Source organism: Canis lupus, chromosome 2 (genome assembly GCF_011100685.1).
Source record: "Canis lupus familiaris isolate Mischka breed German Shepherd chromosome 2, alternate assembly UU_Cfam_GSD_1.0, whole genome shotgun sequence".
Taxonomy (NCBI): domain Eukaryota; kingdom Metazoa; phylum Chordata; class Mammalia; order Carnivora; family Canidae; genus Canis; species Canis lupus.
The window spans coordinates 34,718,864-34,736,150 of NC_049223.1; the positions used below are offsets into that span (position 1 = coordinate 34,718,864).

Below are 17,287 nucleotides of genomic sequence, written 5' to 3' on the forward strand. Positions count from 1 at the left end.
AATAAATGCTTAGTGTATATCAACAATATCCTGTCAGATAGTTTTTAACTTCATGGAGTTTATACTAAAGAATAAACTTTAGTATATCCTTTAGTATATAAACTAAAGGATTATAGTTTATATACTATAATATAGTATTATAGTATACTATACTATACTTTTTATAGTATAGTATAAAAAGTATACTTTTTTTTTACTTTTTAACAAAGAAAGAAAGAAAAGCTAAGAATATCCGAGATAATGACAAGTGCCCTGAAGAAACTCAAACAGGGTAAAAGGGCAGGGACTGGGTTCTCCCAGTCTTCTTGCTTGATGTAGATGTTCAGGAGGGCCTCTCTGAGTAAGGGACCTTTAAGCTGGGATCTGAGTGACAAAGGACCAAATAAATTATTATCTGCCTTTAGCCAAGACATGGTAAACATACACATGAATTTAAGCACTCTATAGTCCCCAAACTGGGGACCACTGTCAAGAGGGAAAGACTGAGGTCAGGTCTGGCTTCAAACTTAGCCCTTAACTTGCTCAGGCCAGGCTGTATGAGCCTGAAACATGCCTTTCTGGGTTCTCACAGGCTTCAGTTTTCTGTCAGTAAAATGAGGCCAAGAGCCCAGATTCTAGGGTGCTATAAGTGTTAATTGATACCTATAACATTCTTTAAGATGTTTAGATGAAACACCTAGGACTGTATAGAGGGTTATTAGAGCCTCCCAAGCCCCAGGGAAAATCTCTCCCTATCAGTAATGTAAATCTTCTCTTCTCCAGTCTGTAGCTATGGGACAATGGCTTTCAAACTTCTGTGGGTATTAAAATCAAAGATTGTCATAATGTGAACTCTTGGGCTGTTGGTCTGAGGTTCTGATTTTCTCTGAGGTCCTGGGTTCTTATCTTCTCAGTTCTGTGTTTTGCTCCCTCTTCAAGGGCCTCATGCTTCCCAACACTCTAGATTTTTGTCTTTGCAAAAATGGACCTGAGTATGCACTTGTCCACATATGCGATGGTCAGAGACATCTTTAGTCATTTTTCCTAAGAGTGATCCAGAGCAGAGACTGGGGAAGGCAGGAATGTGTCTGTATCTACTTCTCTAATGTCAGCAGATGTTAGGAAGAGGATTTAGGGGAAAACATTTAACAAAAGAAGGGAGGAAAAGCTGACTGGTAGAAAACGAGAGAAGAAATTGAGCACAAGGAAAGTAATCCTTGTGTGAGGGTCAGTTCACTGCTCCTTACTATTTTTACTGATGCTGAATCCCAGTATAGGGGCTATTCAGGGCTTGACTGACCAATTTATTCATTCATTCAATAAATAGATATGTATTAAATATCTATTATATACCAGGCAATGTAGTCTATTATATTCCTATGTGTAGGAATTCAATGTGAAATAAGAGAAAAACTCTGCTTTCCTAGAGTTTCCACTGTAATAGGGGGAGACTGAAAATAAATAAATAAATAAATAAATAAATAAATAAATAAATAAACAAACAAACAAACAAATAAATAAAATGATATACACATGAGACTATTTCAGACAGTGATTAAGGGCAATAATACAACATAATGCAACAAAGAGGGAAGGTTTAGTGGGTGAATACCCTAGGTTAGGGGTTAGTAATTGCCTCTCTGAGAAGATAACATTTGAGTAGAGACCTGAATGACAAGAAGTCAGCCTTGGGCATAGGGGAGAGGGGGTGGATGGAAAGCATTTTTGGCCAAGAGACTATCAGTGCAAAGGCCCTCAGGCAAGGAAGAACTTTGGAATGTTTGAGAAGGCCCATATGGCTACAGTGGAAGAGTGACAGAGAGAATATTGCAAGGTGAAGAGAATATTGCAAGGTGAAGCTGGAAAAGATGAGGATCTGTATGGTAGGCTATATAATGAACACCTTGGAAGAGGCAGTATGGATGAGGCCTTGTCCCTTGGGGTAAGAATAGTAGGGGCCAACCTAGAGTAGCCAAAACAATCTTGAAAATGAAGAACAAGTTGTAGGACTCAGTCTCTGATTGCAAAACTTGCTTCAAAGCTACTATAATCAAGACAGTGTGGTACTTGCATACGAAAATATATACAGGATTGACAGTCTGGGAGCACACATTCGCACTTATAGTCAATTGATTTTTTGATGAGAGTGCCAAGATAATTCAATGGTGAAGAATAGTCTTTTCAACAAATGGTTCTGGGAAAACTGGCTATCTTCATGGAAAAGAATGAAGTTGGACCCCCTACCTCATATCACATGCAAAAAGTAACTCAAAATGCATAAAAAACCTAAATGTAGGAGCCAAACCATCTCTTCCTAGAAGAAAATAGGTGGTAGGATGTGTGGGTGGCTCAGTAGTTGAGCGTCTGCCTATGGCTCAGGTTGTGATCCCAGGGTCCTGGGATCGAGTCCTGTATCAGGTTCCCTGTAGGGAGCCTGCTTCTCCCTCTGCCTGTGCCTCTGCCTCTCTCTCTGGGTCTCTCATGAATAAATAAATAAAATCTTAAAAAAAAATAAGAATAAAAAAGGTGGTAATCCTATATGACCTTGGACTTGACAATAGTTTCTTAGATATGATACAAAAATACAAGGAACAAATTTAAAAAATAAATTAGACCTCATCAAAATTTTATTTATTTATTTATTTATTTATTTATTTATTTATTTATTTATTTAATAATGTTTGTTCCTGGACTTTTTTAAAAAAAGATTTTACTTATTTACTCATGAGACACACACACAGAAAGGCAGAGACACAGGCAGAGGGAGAAGCAGGCTCCATGCAGGGAGCCCGATGAGGGACTCATCCGGGACTCCAGGATCACACCCTGGGCCGAAGGCAGGCCCTCAACTGCTGAGCCACCCAGGCATCCCAGACCTCATCAAAAATTTAAAACTTCTGTCCTCCAAACAGCGTTACTTGAAAGAGAAAAGACAACCTGAAGAATGGGAGAAAATAAACACAATCATATATTTGATAAGGGACTTGTATCTAGAACATATGAAGAACTCTTACAACTCAGTAAGAAGGAAGGGTGCCTGGGTGACTCAATCGGTTAAGCAACCAACTCTTGATTTCAGCTCGGGTCATGATTTCAGGATCAGGATTTCAGGGTCATGAGATCAAGTCCCATGTGGAGCCTTGCATCAAGCCTCAAGTGGAGCTCCACGCTCAGAGTGGAATCTGCTTAAGATTGTCTCTCCCTGGGGTACCTGGGTGGCTCAGCGGTTGAACATCTGCCTTTGGTTCAGGGCATGATTCCCGGTTCGGTGGATGTTGGGTGTAGAGATTACTTAAAAATAAATGAACTTAAAAATAATAAAGAAGATACATTAAGTGGACAATAAGTACACAAAAAGATGCTCAACATCATTAGGCATCAAGAGAACACAAATCAAAACCACAGTGAGATACCATTCACACTCATTAGGATGGCTATAAATAAAAAGTATTGGTAAGGGCTCTCTGCTCCTCCCCATTCGACAGAGAGCCGCATCTTCTGCAGTGCCAGCTGCGTCCCTGAGACACGATGGTGAAGGTCTGAGTGAACGGATTTGGCCGTATTGGGCGCCTGGTCACCAGGGCTGCTTTTAACTATGGCAAAGTGGATATTGTCACCATCAATGACTCGTTCATTGATCTAAACTACATGGTATACATGTTCCAGTGTGATTCTACCCATGGCAAATTCCACGGCACAGTCAAGGCTGAGAATGGGAAACTTGTCATCAACGGGAAGTCCATCTCCATCTTCCAGGAACGAGATCCCGCCAACATCAAATGGGGTGATGCTGGTGCTGAGTATGTTGTGGAGTCCACTGGGGTCTTCACCCACCATGGAGAAGGCTAGGGCTCACCCGAAGGGCAGGGCCAAGAGGGTCATCATCTCTGCTCCTTCTGCTGATGCCCCCATGTTTCTGATGGGTGTGAACCACGAGAAGTATGACAACTCCCTCAAGATTGTCAGCAATGCCTCCTGCACCACCAACTGCTTGGCTTCTCTAGCCAAAGTCATCCATGACCACTTCGGCATCGTGGAGGGCCTCATGACCACCGTCCATGCCATCACTGCCACCCAGAAGACCGTGGACTGCCCCTCTGGGAAGCTGTGGCTAGACCGCCGAGGGGCTGCCCAGAACATCATCCCTGCTTCCACTGGCGCCGCCAAGGCTGTGGGCAAGGTCATCCCTGAACTGAACAGGAAGCTCACTGGCATGGCCTTCCGTGTCCCCACCCCCAATGTGTCAGTTGTGGATCTGACCTGCCACTTGGAGAAAGCTGCCAAATATGACGACATCAAGAAGGTAGTGAAGCAGGCATCGGAGGGCCCCCTCAAGGGCATCCTGGGCTACACTGAGGACCAGGTTGTCTCCTGTGACTTCAACAGTGACACCCACTCTTCGACCTTCGACGCCGGGGCTGGCATTGCCCTAAATGACCACTTCGTCAAGCTCATTTCCTGGTATGACAATGAATTCGGCTACAGCAACCGGGTGGTGGACCTCATGGTTCACATGGCCTCCAAGGAGTAAGAGCTTCGTGGACCACCAGCCCCAGCAAGAACAAGAGGAAGAGAGAGGCCCTCAGCTGCTGGGGAGTCCCTGCCCCAACTTAATCCCCCAACACACTGAGAGCCTCCTGACCTCTGATTTACATCCTAGACCCGGAGGAAGGGGAGGGGCTTGGGGAACCCTACCTTGTCATGTAATATCAATAAAGTATCCTGTACCCAGAAAAAAAAAAAAGTATTGGTAAGGATGCAGAGAAGTTGGAACCCTCACACATTGCTGGTGGGAATGTAAAATGATGCAGCAACCCTAAAAACAGTTTGTAGTCTTCAAAAAGTTAAATATAGAATTATCATCTGATCCAGCAATCCCACTCCTAAGTATATGCCCAAAATAATTGAAAGCAGGGAAGCAAACAGATACTTTACACCAATGTTCATACCAGCATTATTCACAATAGTCAAAAGGTGAAAACAACTCAGATGACTCAACAACCCAAAGTTCTAAATAGATCAACAAAATGTGTTATATCTATACAGTGGAATATTATTCAGCAATAAAATGGAATGAAACACTGATACATGCTACAATACTGATAAACCGTGAAAACTCATTCTAGGTGGAATAAACTAATCACAAAGGACCACATATTACATTATGTGAACCATCCAGAATAGACAAATTATAAAGACAGAAATAGGCTATTGGTTGCCAAAGGCTTGAGGACCTGGCAGGGGTGGGGTGGGTGGGTGGACGTTGAGAGATAATGGCTAAGGAGTATAGGATTTCTTTTAAGTGCAGACAAAAATATTCCAAAACAGATATGATGGTTGTAGAACTCTGCAAATACAATGAAAGCCACTGAATTGTACTCTTTGGGTAAATTGTGTGGTCTGTGAATCATATTTCAATAAATCTATCAAAAAAATAAAAACATTGGTAGGGGGACGCCTGGGTGGCTCAGCTGTTGAGTGTCTGCCTTTGGCTCAGGGCATGATCCTGGAATCTGGGATCGAGTCCCATACTGGGATCCTTGTGGGAAGTCTGGTTCTGCCTCTGTCTGCGTCTCTGCCTCTCTCTCTGTGTCTCTCATGAATAAATAAATAAAATCTTAAAAAAAAAATTGGTGGGCATCCCTGGGTGGCTCAGCAGTTTAGCGCCTGCCTTCGGCCCAGGGCGTGATCCTGGAGTCCTGGGATCGAGTCCCACATCGGCCTCCCTGCGTGGAGCCTGCTTCTCCCTCTGCCTGTGTCTCTGCCTCTCTCTCTCTCTCTGTGTGTGTGTCTCTCATGAATAAATAAATAAAATCTTTATAAAAAAATTGGCAGAGGCCAGAGCCTGTCATCTGATTAGCAGGGTCATAACAGGGAGGTTGAAAACCTCTGGGGCCTCCAAGACCAAAGGAATTACCACTGCTGGGCAAGAAATGAGGGAATTCTCCAATACTGACTTTGGGAACCTAACAGCCAAGTGAACCCAAGGGAAGAACCACAGTCTTGGGAGGTTTCTCTAGGTTGTTTTCAGAAACTTGTGTTTGTTCATCTCCTGTGAATATATCCATGCCCAAAGGGGATAATGCACAATGATGCAAACTAGAGCTGTGTTCCCTTCCCAGATCCTCTGCTCTTTTCAATGAGAATACATTTACAACAGAGTGCTTGGTTCTTCTGTTTATTAATAACCATAGGATCACAGAGCTAGGTCTCATCTTAAAGATGTAGAAACAGAGAGCTACTTGCTTGATCACATTGACACAGAGAGGACTCAAATCATCATAAAATGCCTTACCCCTCAATTCCCCCTCCTACTGACTAAATCCCTAATGATTTAGTAATAGCCTAAGGAAGGACAGGGCTCAGGCCAAGGGGAGGGGATGGATGGTAGGAGGGAAAGTGAAAGGTGGAGCTGGATGTGGAGGTGGAATGCGTGTATGTGGCAAAGCAGTAGTTGTTACTATGTTGGCTTACTTTATTTTTTTTCAAGTTTGATTTCTTTCACATTGGCCTATTCCAATTAACCATATGGGAATGTGGCCTATAAGAATTGTTGGTTCTTAAAAGTCACAGAAGACTTTAGGGCTATTTTTAAAAATGGGCCAGAATAGGAGGAAAAAAATACAAGTATCACTGCTCTAGGAGTTGTCCCTGGCTCTCCCAGTTCCTGCTATTGAGCCCAAGTGGACCAGCTATGGCCCCTTATAGCTTGTCCTTACCATTTAAGTTCAAAGTTTCTATATAAGTTCCCTAATGGCTAGGAAGGTCCCTCCCTCTCACCAGCCATTTCCAGTCTCTCTCTTCACCCTATGCAATTGCCACATCTTGTCTGGAGATTTAGGGAGAAAGAGGAAAAGTAGTGCCTTTTTCCTTTCATGGATTCCCACCAGAGATATCCAGAGCATAGTTCTGAATTCTTCCTTTCCAAGCTTTGACCGCTGGGTTGAAGATGAGAGTTGGCTGAGTAAGGAAGGACTGAAAACTCAGTAGTCTTCAGGTTATCTCCTCCATCCTTTTGCCACTCCTGCAACTGCTATAGAGTACTGCAGCAGTTCGGAGACTCAGAATCCCTGTAAACACTTATAAATTATTAAAGATTCAAAGAACTCTTGTTTATATATGCGGGTTTTATCTATTGGTATTTAGTATATCAGAAATTGAAAATGAGAAATTCACAAAAATCTGCTTAGTTCAATTCATAAATGTGAACATAAGTAACATCTTTTTTGAGAAAAATATATTTTTCAAAGCAAAATTTATTAAGAGTGAATTTTTAATGTCTGGCTTAATAAAAGATTCTCCTGTCTGCTTCAATATTCAATTAATTGCAATATAGTATTTTGGTTGAAGAATATGAGGGAAATCTGGACTCACATGGATATATAGTAGGAAAAGGAGGAATATATTAATGTTTTTTTTTCAGATAAGTGTGGTTATTATCTTTCTAAAAAATATTTATTTATTTTTGGAGACAGAGAGAAAGAAAGGAGAAGGGCAGAAGGAGAGGGAGAGGAGAGGGAGAGAGAGTCTCAAGTAGACTCTGTTGCTGTTGAGCACGAAACATGGAGCATGGAGCATGGAGCATGGAGCATGACGCAGGGCTTGATCTCATGACCCAAGAGATCATGACCTGAGTTGAAATCACGAGTCAGACACTTAACCAACTGAGCCACCCAGGCCCTCTGGGTATTATCTTTAATATCAAACCAAAATTCAACAACTGTTAGTTTTCTTTTTTTTTTTTTTTAACTGTTAGTTTTCTAAAGGTTGAAACTGTAACTATAAATTTTTCACACTGTGTTATGTTAAAATCTACTGGTCTGTCTTTGAACATTCTTTTATTCATGCATGGTTTTATAATATCATGTACTGGTCATTTGGGAAATAGGGTTCACTGAGTTATGCAGCTCTTGAATATACTGATACATTTTAGTATATAATGTCAAAAATATATTTGGCAATATCATCACCTATCTCATCAAAAATCTTTAAGTTTACGGAACTGTTAGCCAATGACAGTGGATGCAATTTTCCCAAATCCTCATTTCTGCCCCAGAGCTTGAATTTTATATTTGGAAACAAATACTGTCATACTATCAGCTGTTTTCCATCAAGTGGCAGAGTACAGGAAATGTCTGCCAAATACACAAGTCTGAATTACCAAAATTTATGTCAGTCATACTTTCAAGTAAAAATGATGCTTGATGAAAAAATGGTTAATTTAGCTTACAACAAATACAGTTGCATGAGTCTTTTCCCTTGAGACAACCAGTGTTCAGCAGAAGTGCTCTGTGTATATTTCCCATTTCCTCACATAGAATATTAAAAATACATGTACTCAAAGGCTGAGACTTGATGAATAAAATTAATCTTTACTGCTTCATTAAAGACTATTTTTTAGTAAAGTTTTAATTTATTTATTCATGAGAGACACAGAGAGTCAGAGACATAGGCAGAGAGAGAAGCAGGCTCCCTGTAGGGAGCCTGATGTGGGACTTGATCCCAGGACCCCAGGATCATGACCTGAGCCAAAGGTAGATGATCAACCACTGAGTCACCCTGGCGTCCCCATTAAGGACAGTTTTAAAAATATTTTTTTTTTTAATTTTAGAGAGAGAACACAAGCAGAGGGAGAGGGACAAGCAGACTCTGCTGAGCGTGGACCCTGACTCAGGGCTTGATCCCAGGATGCTGAGATCATGAACCCAGAAACCCAAGAATCCAAAGTTCAACTAACTGTTGGCATCCCAAGCAAGGGAGGGGCAGAGGGAGTGGGAGAGAAGCACACTCCCCTCTGAAAGCTGAGCCCTAAGCCAGCTCGACCCTACCACCCTGAGACAATGACCTGAGCTGAAGTCAAGGGTTGGAAGCTCAACTGACTGAGCAACCCAGGTGCCCCTTAAATGAAGCTTTTCTATTATTTTTCTCTTGAGAGCTTAGCACTTGGATTTTGCAAAGACAGACAGACCTGGGTGAGAAATCCGTCTCCCACTTTCCACATGTACAACTTTTTTTTTTAAGTAGGCTTCATGCCCATATGCAGTCCAATGAGGGGCTTGAACTCAGGATCCTGAGATCCTGATCCTGATTTCTGAGTGGAGATCAAGATTCAGAGGCTTAATGGACTGAACCACCCAGACACTCCTATCGGTACCATTTTTGCAATAGCATTTGCTCACTTCATGTGTCTTTGTCATATTTTGGTAATTTCTGCAATATTTCAAACTTTTTCATTATTATATTTGTTATGGTGATCAGTGATTAGTGATCTTTCATGTCACTATTATAATTGTTTTGGAGTGCCATGCATGAACTATGCCCATATAAGGCAAACTTAATAAATATGTGTTCAAGTGAATAAGAAGTGTTCAAGTGAAAGGAAGAATGGTATATCTCTTACCTTAAATCAAAAGCTAGAAATGATTAAGCTTAGTGAGGAAGGGATGTTGAAAATCAAGATAGGCAAAGTAAATTAAAAACCTTCTGTAAAGGATTCACCATTCTAGATGCCAAAAGAACATTTGAGGTTGGGATGCCTGGGTGGTTCAGCGGTTGAGCGCCTGCCTTTGGCTCAGGGCGTGATCCCGGAGTCCTGGGACTGAGTCCCTCATCAGGCTCTCTGCATGGAGCCTGCTTCTCCCTCTACCTATGTCTCTGCCTCTCTCTGTGTCTCTCATGAATAAATAAATAAAATCTTTAAAAAAAAAAAAAAGAACATTTGAGGTTGACTGCTTCTCCCTCTGCCTATGTCTCTGCATCTCTCTGTGTCTTTCATGAATAAATATAAAATCTTAAAAAAAAGAATAAAAAAAGAATGTTTGAGATTGAGACTATCAGAATTAACAGGAATTTGGAAAAAGTTGATTCTGACCCTTCTGGATGACTTTGAGGGGTTACCCTCTTCAGTGAAAGAAGTCATTGCAGATGTGATTGCAATAGCAAAAGAAATAGAATTAGAAGTGAAGCCTGAAGATGTGACTGAATTGCCACAATTTCATGGTAAAACTTTAACGGATAAGAACTTGCTTAAGGATGAGCAAAGAAAGTAGTTTCTTTTCTTTCTTTCTTCCTTCCTTCCTTTTAAGATTTTATTTATTTATTTGACAAAGAGAACCAAAGAGCACAACTGGGGGGAACAGCAGAGGGAGTAGGAGAAGCAGGCTCCCCGCTGAGCAGACAACCCCATTGTGGTGCTCAATCACAGGACCCCGGGACCACGACCCGAGCTGAACAATTAAGTCACCCAGGTGCCCCAGAAAGTAGTTTAAGACAGAATCTACTCTCAATGAAGTTGTGAAGACGTTGCAATGACAATAAAGGATTTAGATACTGCATAAACTTAGTTGATAAAGCAGCAGCAGGTTTGAAACCATTGACTCCAAGTGTTTTTTTTTCTTAAGATTTTATTTAGTTATTCATGAGAAACACAGAGAGGCAGAGACACAGGCAGAGGGAGAAGCAGGCTCCATGCAGGGAGCCTGATGTGGGACTGGATCCCAGGATTCCAGGATCACATCCTGAGAGGAAGGCAGGCACTCAACCACTGGGCTACCCAGGCGTCCCTGACTCCAAGTTTTTAAAAAGGACTTAATATTTATTTATTTATTTATTTAGGAATGTATTCTTTTTTTTTTTTTAAGATTTTATTTATTTATTCATGAGAGACAGAGAGAAAGAGAGGCAGAGACACAGGCAGAGGGATAAGCAGACTCCATGCAGGGAGCCAGACATGGGACTCGATCCGGGGCCTCCAGGATCACACCCTGGGCTGAAGGCGGCGCTAAACCGCTGAGCCACCAGGGCTGCCCAGGACTTTATTTTTAAGTAATCTCTTCACCTAACATGGGGCTTGAACTCACAAGAGTCTCATGCTCTACTAACTGAGCCAGCCAGGCACCCTAGGATTGACTCAAATTTTGGAAGAAGCTCTACTGTGGGTAAAATGATGTGAAACAGCATTACATACTACAGAAAAGTCATTCATGAAGAGTCTTTTAGTGAGGCAAACTTCATTGTTGTCTTATGTTAAGAAATGGCCACAGCTACCACCTTCAGCAACCACCACCCTGATTAGTCAGGAGACATCAACATCAAGGCAAGACCAACCACCACCCTGATTAGTCAGGAGACATCAACATCAAGGCAAGACCTCCACCAGCAAAAAGATGATGACTTGCTAAAAGCTCAGATAATGGTTAGCATTTTTTACCTGCACCACTACTTATTTAACTACTTACTGATGGACACACAACGTTTCAGTGAACACCTTCATACACGATTTTTGAATTTATGTGTGAGTGTGTCTGTGCCAATTCCCCTAGAATCGGAAGTGGATTTTGCTAGATTTAAAAATTTGAAGGCAACTCCAAACTGATTTCCCTAAAGATTTTATCAATTTACACTCTTACTAATGGCATAGGTGAGTACAACAGGAAACTTGTGAGAATAACTGTTGGGAATGTGATGATCAGTCTCTGAATAGTGGTCTCACTGGTGCATTTGAGGGTTTTACAATATTTCTGAGTCCTTCAGTTACTCTCTAGGAATTATATTTATATGAAATCCCTAGTACACAGAACAGTATTGCTGCTTTCTTTGGACTATTATGGCTCAATCTTTGTGAAAAACCCTGGCAGCTTATGGCAGGAAAAGACTAGGGCTTTAACCAAACCTCAGAGGCCACTGACAGCCTTGTCCATTTCTCAGACATTTGTCCTACATAACTCTTGTCATGATGAAACAATCCTCTTCAAAAGACAAATCTTTTTTATCTACTAGATCTATGCTGGAGAAGTCCAACCCTGGTTATTTTTCCTTCCTTGTCTCCAGTGGTGCCAATTCCAGGGCTTAAGGGGTCCTTGTAGGTGAAAAGTTTCAGAGTAGAGTCCTGACCAAAATATATTTTTTAAGACTTTAAAAAATTTATTTATTTTTTCATGAGAGACACACACAGAGAGAGGCAGACACAGGCAGAAGGAGAAGCAGGCTCCATGCAGGGAGCCTGATGTGGGACTCGATCCTGGGACTCCAGGATCACGCCCTGGGGTGAAGGTGGCGCTAAACTGCTGAGCCACCCGGGCTGCCCCCAAATTTTTTTATAGCTTCTGTGAGCTTATATGAGACTGATGTTTCAACGAGACTGTCTATAGGTGTCCTCTCAGAGCCACAACAAATACCATGTCGCTTCCTTGGGGAAGAACACTGGGAGGTGGCACTGTTACCTGCCCTGCAGGTGAATGCCATGCTGCGTCTCTTGGTTTATAGGTCTGTCTTGATGAGCAAGGGGTGTGGCAAATGAAGTTGAGTTCAAACACTCCAGTCTCTAAGAACAGTTTTCAGAGTGACTCAGTTCTCACCTATAAGCCAAAATTGCTCTTTGAGTTGGAATCCTGGGCTTGCTCTCTTCTCATTTTGGTAAGCAATGATGTATTTCTGATTGTTTCAGGAAACATCAGAGGATGATGGAGGTGGTATTGACCCTAATGCCCAGTCCTCCAGTTTCTTTTTTATTAAAAGGTCAGTATGAGGCCTAGAGTACTCTGCATAGATCCTTCTGATCTAAAAGTACTCATTCACTATGAGCTAGACCACCTAGAAGATACGCTGAGTCTTGCTGTGGGGTTATTTAACTATTGTCTTATCAGGAAAGTGCTCAGACTATGAGATTCTAAACTTTCACCAATTCTGGGATCTTCTAGAGTCTGTGGCAGAATGCCATGGTACCTGCCAAGGAGAGTTCTAGAGAAGGTAGGTGTGGCTGCCCAAGTGGCAGGGCATAAGAGGCCATAGGAAACATGATATTTGGTGTAGTCAGCCTCAGGTTTCCCACATATGTGGAATAGGAGAAGTAGGGGCTTCTTTGTGATGCCTATGGTAAAGTCCTGGGTTTCCTCAAAGGATCTATTGATTGCAGGCTCTTAAAACGCTATCTTGTCAGTGAGCTTATTATATAGCCATGGATCGAGGTATCTGGGCTGAAGGCCTATACACTTGCTGAAACTTATTCATCAGTGTGATTCTTGGGCTTCTCTTTTAATTATTACTAAGGGGTGGAGGAAAGCTCATAGAATTACTGCTAGTACTTCAGTATGCATCTTTCTGTGGAGGCAACGCCCAAAATAGTTCACCAAGGACTCATCTGGGGGAAAAGTGGCTTAATCTTCATTCACTAACTACATGATCTTTCTGCAGAGAAATGTTTTCTTTTATGAAAACCAAAGCTACAACTTGACAGCTTTTAAAAATTTGTTTCCAGTTACAGTAAAGATATTTATCTGTATTTCTGTTGAATATGCTTCTCTTGGGGTTTTCTGGTAGACTTACCATATAATGCTGTACACATCTAAGTGTTCCCATTGTGGTCTGAAACCAAACACATAAGGTGAACCTATTATCATCTTCCTTACCTGAAAAAGAATTGTTCCTGCTTAATTTTCCAAACCCTGCTAATAAGTATCTCATTTGATCAATCCTCTGATTTTACACCTATAGTGATTTTTTCTTACAACCTTTACTACATTTTTTTCTATCACCAGAGTAACACATTACTTATAAAAATTTTGGAAATAGGGCAGCCCCGGTGGCGCAGCGGTTTAGCACCGCCTGCAGCCTAGGGCGTGATCTTGGAGACCGGGGATCGAGTCCCACGTCAGACTCTCTGCATGGTGCCTGCTTCTCCCTCTGCCTGTGTCTCTGCCTCTCTCTCTGTGTGTGTCTCTATGAATAAATAAATTAAAAAAAATCAGAAATAAATAATTCCCACTATCCCACCATCCATAGATAATCTCTGTCCGATGACTGTCACTTTTGTTTTGCTTTGTTTTTTGGTGTTTTTTTCTGTATTTAAGTAATCTCTACAGCTAACATGTGACTTGAACTCATGACCCCAGGATCAAGAGTCACTTGCTCTTCCAACTGAGCCAGCCAGGTGCCTCTGATGTTTGTCATTTTGATGTATGGAAATACTCTATTCATTGTAGTGTATTTAAAATATTATACACCTTTTGTATATGTGCTGCCAAAGTGAGCACTACACCTTTTGTTTTATAAATTTATTTTTTTTATTTAAAATAATGTGAGCATCATTTTTAGTGACTATAGAATCAAATCATATACAAGAGTTAGCCATTATCCTGTTAGATATTTAAGTTGTACTAATTTTTTCCTTCTTTTTATTTATTTAATAAATAAAGAGCAAGCCCTGAGCCGAAGGCAGATGCTTAACCACTGAGCCACCCAGGCGTCCTTGTACTAATTTTTTCTATATAATGTTTTTGTGCCTATGTCTGATTGCTGTGTTTTTTTTTTTGTTTGTTTGTTTGTTTGTTTGTTTTTTAAGTCATCTCTACACCTAACATGTGGCTCAAACCCAGAACTCTGAGATCTGAGAGTTGCATGTTCCATCAGCTGAGCTGGTCAGGCACCCCAACTCTTTTCTTTTTTAAGATTTATTTGTTTATTTCCAAGAGAGAAAGAGAGAGAGACAGGACATGAGTGGGAGGGGCAGAGAGAGTGCTGAGTGCAGAACCCACCAGAGGGCTTCATCCCATCACCATGAGATCATGACCTGAAACGAAACCAAGAGTTGGATGCTCAACCAACTAAGACCCCCAGTCACTGGCATCCTCTTAATCATAAATTCCTAGAAGTCCAAAGGAATAAGCATTTTTTTAATTTTTAAAAATATTTTATTTATTTATTTGACAGAGAGAGAGAGAGAGCAGAGCAAGAGAGAGCATAGTTGGGGGAGGGGCAGGGAGAGAGGAAGCAGACTCTTCACCAAGCAGAGAGCCCACAGGGCTTGATCCCAGGACTCTGGGATCATAACCTGAATGGAAGGCAGAAGCTTAATGTTCAGGTGCCCCTAAACATTTCTTTTTAAATTTATTTTAAATATTTTATTTATTTACTTATTTGAGAGAGAAAGAGAGCACAGGAGAGCATAAACAGGGGTAGGAGCAGAGGGAGAGGGAGAAACAAACTCCCCACTGAATAGGGAGCATGATGAGGGGCTTGATCCCAGGACCCTGGAATCCTGAGAACCAAGACAGATGCTTAATTGACTGAGTTACCTAGGTGCCCCAAAGGAATAACCATTTTATTTCATTTTTATATATATTTATTTTTGTTTGTTTTTAAAGATTTTTATTCATTTATTTGAGAGAGAGAGCATGAGAGAGAGTGGATAAGCAGGAGGGAGGGGTGAAGGGAGAGGAAGAAGCAGATTCCCCATTGAATAGGAAGCCTGATATGGGACTTGATCCCAGGACCCTCGGGATCATGACCTGAGTCAAAGGCAGACACTTGATCAATTGAGTCACCCAGATGCCCAGGAATAAGCATTAAAAAAATTTCTTTTTAAGATCTACTTTCTTAAAAAAAAAAAAAAAAAAAAAAAAAAAAGATCTACTTTCTTGTGAAAGTTTATGAAATTTATTGTGATAATCATTTTGCAATATATAGGTATATCAGATCATTACGTTGTGCACCTTAAACTAATACAATGTTAAAAATAAGTTATATCTCAACAAAACTGAAGAAAATCAAAATAAAAAAATTTAAATTTTAGAATAGTTTTAGGTGTTTTTTTTAATCTTTTTTTTAAAATTTTTATTTATTTATGATAGTCACAGAGAGAGAGAGAGAGAGAGAGGCAGAGACATAGGCAGAGGGAGAAGCAGGCTCCATGCACCAGGAGCCCGACGTGGGACTCCATCCCGGGTCTCCAGGATCGCGCCCTGGGCCAAAGGCAGGCGCCAAACCGCTGCGCCACCCAGGGATCCCTAGTTTTAGGTTTAAACTTTTTTTGTGGGGGGGGGGGGGGTGGAAAGAGAGATAATCTTTTTTTTAAATTTTTAAATTTATTTATGATAGTCACAGAGAGAGAGAGAGAGAGAGAGAGGCAGAGACATAGGCAGAGACATAGGCAGAGACATAGGCAGAGGGAGAAGCAGGCTCCATGCATCGGGAGCCCGACGTGAGATTCGATCCTGGGTCTCCAGGATTGCGCCCTGGGCCAAAGGCAGGCGCCAAACCGCTGCGCCACCCAGGGATCCCAAAGAGAGATAATCCTAGGCAAGTTCTACACCCAGCACAGAGCCTGGTGTGGGGCTCAGTCCCACAACTCTGAGATCATGAACTGAGTTGAAATCAAGAGTCAGATGCTTAGCCGACTGAGCCACATATGCCCCATAGAAAAGTTTTAGATTTTTTTTTTAAGATTTTATTTATTTATCTATGAGAGACACATAGAGGGAGGCAGAGACATAGACAGAGGGAAGAGAGCATAAACAGGGGTAGGAGCAGAGGGAGAGGGAGAAACAAACTCTCCACTGGGCAGGGAGCCTGATGTGGGACTTGATCCCAGGACCCAGGATCACACCCTGACCAAAGGCAGATGCTCAACCACTGAGCCACCCAGGCATCCCAAGAATAGTTTTAAGTTTAAAGAAAACTTGGGAAGATAGTACAGTTTCCACATAGCCCATATCCAATTTCTTCTATTTACTAATATCTTACAGTAATATGGTACTGTGTTGAAATTAATAAACCAATATTGACATATTATTAGCTAACTGATACATTATTACTAAGATTCATACTTTACTTAGATTTACTTGTGTTTATTTTTTTTACTTTTTAAGGATTTTATTTATTTGAGAGAGAGATACAGAGAGAGAGAGAAAGAGAGAGACATGCAAACTCCCTGCTAAGCAGAGAGCCCAATGTGGGGCTCAATCTCAGAACCCTGAGATCATGACAGAAGCTGAAGGCAGATACTTAACTGACTGAGCCACCCAGGCATCCCTACCTCATGTTTACCTCATGTCCTTTTTCTGTTCCAGTATGCCATCCAGGATACCACATTACATTTTCTCATCATGTCTCCTTAGACTCCTCTTGACTATGACAGTTTCTCAGACTTTTCCTGCATGTAATACTAAGGGAATACACTATCAATACAAGTTATTACTGTTGATGATAATCCTGATAACCTCGCTGAGGTAGTGTTTGTCAGATTTCTCCAGTATCAATTTACTCTACTTCCTCTTTCCATATTTTACTCTTTGGAAGGATATCACTATGCACAGTTCAAACTTAAGGACAGGGGACTTAAGGCTTCACCTCTTTAAGGGCAGGGTTTCTACATAAATTTAAAATTCTTCTGTTTGGAAGACTTACCTATTCTCCCCATTTATTTATTTACTCAAACATTTATTTATACCCATAAGGACTCAAGGATATTTATTTTATACCTTGGGCCATAATTCAATACTATTTATTTATTCAAATTATTCCAGCTTTAGCC

General features: G+C 41.2%; 1 long non-coding RNA gene and 1 pseudogene across 9 annotated transcripts in view; one reads left to right on the top strand and one right to left on the bottom strand.

Annotated features, from left to right (window-relative positions):
* Positions 1–17,287, bottom strand: part of LOC102154811 — a 53,198-nt gene that overhangs the window by 25,760 nt on the left and 10,151 nt on the right. The window lies entirely within an intron of this gene.
* On the top strand, positions 3,508–4,637 carry LOC106557785 (annotated as a pseudogene).